Genomic DNA, 3165 nt, shown 5'->3' with positions numbered 1-3165 from the left:
AGGCAGCTCCGCTCCTCGTCCTCGGGAACAAGGCCCTCTGTGGAGGCACGCCTCTGCGCGCAACAGAATTACCGTTCCTATCTCCTGCAGAGTTCAGGGTCCCTCTTCACCAGTATGTCAGCGGCGCTCAGCTTCCCCCTGTCCCGCAGGTACTTCAGGACGTGAGGCCGTTGTCTCCAGGTGACCCTTACTCCATACTCTTCCTCCGGAGTGTCTGCAACCAGTACTGCTGCTGCCTCCCCTCTCCCGCAGGGCTCAGTGCCAGATGCCAGCTCTCCTTCTGTTTGCCAGGCACGGCTACTGGTTCGTGACCGAGCGCTGCTGCATCTCCCGTTCCTTGCAGGAGGCTGTGGAGTCCCTATGTCTGGTGGGCTGAAGGCTTCTGGCTCCACAGGCTGAGGAACAGGCACTGACGCTGTATCCTCACAGTTCTCTGAACTGGCCGCCTGAACGTAGTTCTTTGCTACTGTGCCATTCGTGCTCCAGCTGTGAGAGCGCTGCGCGTTCTTCCCTGCGTGATTCAGCACATCTGGGGAGTAGACTGCACATCCTTCTGAACTCTCAAAAGTTAAAGGAGGAAATTTGCAGGCTACAGGTCTTTGACAAGCTCCCCTTGCACAAGGCAAATCATGGTTGGCATCCTTTTTGTGCGGTTTACAAGGACCACGATGCTGCTTCTGAAATGCTTTCAATACCAACGACTTAGTTGTTTCAAATTGTGCGCACACCTGAAGATCAAGACATAAGAAAAAACAAGAATTTTCTCCAAAGGAACGCCAACCTCATTCTACTTCCCCACCCATCCCATCTGTCTTCAGTGTGTTGATTAAATGCACAAGATGGTCTGCAGCAAAGCAAAACAGTCATTAACCTTGCTGGTAAGCACGAGACACCTCTGAACTACAAAGTTATGTTCTGACACTTCCCTCTCTAAAGAAAGTGGGTAGCAAGTGAACTATCAGCTTTACTTTTTAACTTTTGTAACTTACACAAGAACACAAGACTTGTGATTTAAATAAAAGTCTAAATCATCTAACTGGCATCTACACCTTTAACACCTGCAGACTTAAAATAGTTCAGAGCTGGATCCAGTGTCTTTCTATGTCTTAGCATAGCTGAATAAATTAAATGAACCACATCCTCAGTGTTCCTGAACAGGCAGAGGTTCAATTGGGAGTAATACAAAGTGATTTAAACAATACCCACGTCACTTCATCACCTTAGATTACACTTACTAGGCCTTTAAAATATTCCCCCAAAACATCTTTGCCTCCAACACATAGTTAACCTCTGTATTCTAGAAGAGCAGATCACTGAATTGCCAATTCTAAAATCAGCTTTCCATAGAAGATGGTCAAAATTAACAACCTGTATTTCCTTGAAAGACTCCGGACTCTTACTCAAGACCTGAAAATCCTTCTGTTACAGTAGTTTTTATCTTCCTGGGTCTCAAAAGAAAGTCAGGGTCAGTTTCTCACAATTTGTTTTTCCGTACAGCATGCCAAACTGGCTTCTAGTTATGACAGCCACAGATCCCTTTTAGCATTCTCATGTTACTACATAGTCCCTCAAAAACTAAGCTCAAGTTAACTACAGGTAGTGACTGTCTACTCTACATCTGAGCTGCTGGAATGCAAAGCATTGTGCAGGAAAATAGAGCAACGATTCCTTAATAATTGTATCCCTGCACACACTTAAAAGAACGTAGGTGAACCACACTGACTTTGAGGGTATGACTTCCTTGCTTCAGAGAACACGTCAGGTAGACTTTACCTGGTATTAAAGACTAAAGATAACACCAAGATGAGCAGAAACTCAGTTGCCACTGAAACAACTGACATCCATCTGCAGAAAAGTTACAAACGTACAAGGATTTTTCAAATGGAGTAACATTTAGAAGCAAAGAATAATGTGGACAGTTTCATCTCTTCCAAACAAAAAACATACTTCTTCACATTGGTTATTGCACACAGCATTACAGAAGCCATAGAGCTAACTCACCAATATAAAAAGTAAAAAAATTGACTATGTTCTACTTCAAGGTTAAAGCATAACAAAAATAAATCTAGGTCTCCAGGGTTAAAGGAATGTTTCTTGTACATTTGAAGTCACCCTTTTTGAGCCTGCTTTGTAAAGAATGCAGAATAACCTGAGCTGGAAGGGACCCACAAGGATCATCAAGTCCAACTCCCAGGTCCCCAAAGGACCACCCAAAAAATCAGACTGCACGTCTGAGAGCGTTGTCTAAATGCTTCTTGAACTCCATCAGACCTGGTGCTGCGACCACTTTCCTGGGGAGCCTGTTCCAGTGTCTGATGACCCTTGGGTGAAGAACCTTTTCCTGATAGCCAGCCTGAACTGCCCCATTGCAGCTTCATGCCATTTCCTCCTATTGCTGGTCACCAGAGAGAAGAGATCAGTGCCTGCCCTTCCCCTCCATGGGAAGCTGTAGACCATGATGAGGTCTCCCCTCAGTCTTCAGTATGAAGAAACCAAGTGACTTTAGCTGCTCCATATACATCTTGTCCCCTAGACTCTTCACCCTCTTTGTAGCCCTGAAAGCACAGAGACTCAAACAGAAATAACACTTAAACAGAGCTCACCTAGGAGATAACTATTGTTGGAACAATGTGCGTGTATAGGAATATATATATAGGAACACATATATAGGAACAGCCTGTCTTTGCAGCAGCCATTTACTTAAAAAAAATATCTCTGCATTACATAATATACGGACTATCTTGGGACACTGCAGCAGTCCCTGGGAATATCATTTCAGACTGGAAAGAAGCCCATCAGAAGAACAATACGGAGAGAAACTATTTGAAAACACACAGAAAGAAAAATAAGGCAGGTTAAAACAAGTTATTTTGAAGTGAAGACCTCTGGTCCCTAAAGTTAGTAGTGTCAGATTTAAACAAAACAACTAGTATTTTAACATGTAACATTTAGATTTCAGCAATTTCAAGCAGCAAGGCAATAAAAAAAATCCCCCAAAGAATATTTATTATGTATAAGGTTTTCAGTTGCTATAGAAAGTGTTTTCATCTTGAGAATTAGTTTTTCAGAAGACAAATAGAAATAGTAATCAGTATACACTGTGCAGTATTATGCCTTCAAATACCCCAAATCTGGTTGTTTGTAATTAGAATGTGAAGCAACTCA

General features: G+C 43.0%; 1 protein-coding gene across 1 annotated transcript in view; it reads right to left on the bottom strand.

Moving 5' to 3' along the window:
- Positions 1–109, bottom strand: part of TULP3 (TUB like protein 3) — a 40655-nt gene extending 40546 nt beyond the window's left edge. The window contains exon 1 of the mRNA XM_035313283.1: positions 73–109. The gene's annotated coding sequence lies outside the window, so the exon portion shown is untranslated. The remainder of the gene's footprint in view (positions 1–72) is intronic.
- Positions 110–3165: the final 3056 nt, after the last annotated feature.

The sequence above is a fragment of the Oxyura jamaicensis genome, chromosome 1 (genome assembly GCF_011077185.1).
Source record: "Oxyura jamaicensis isolate SHBP4307 breed ruddy duck chromosome 1, BPBGC_Ojam_1.0, whole genome shotgun sequence".
In the NCBI taxonomy this organism is placed as follows: domain Eukaryota; kingdom Metazoa; phylum Chordata; class Aves; order Anseriformes; family Anatidae; genus Oxyura; species Oxyura jamaicensis.
Note: the sequence above shows the minus strand (reverse complement) of the source record. Positions and strands in the feature narration are given on the sequence as shown.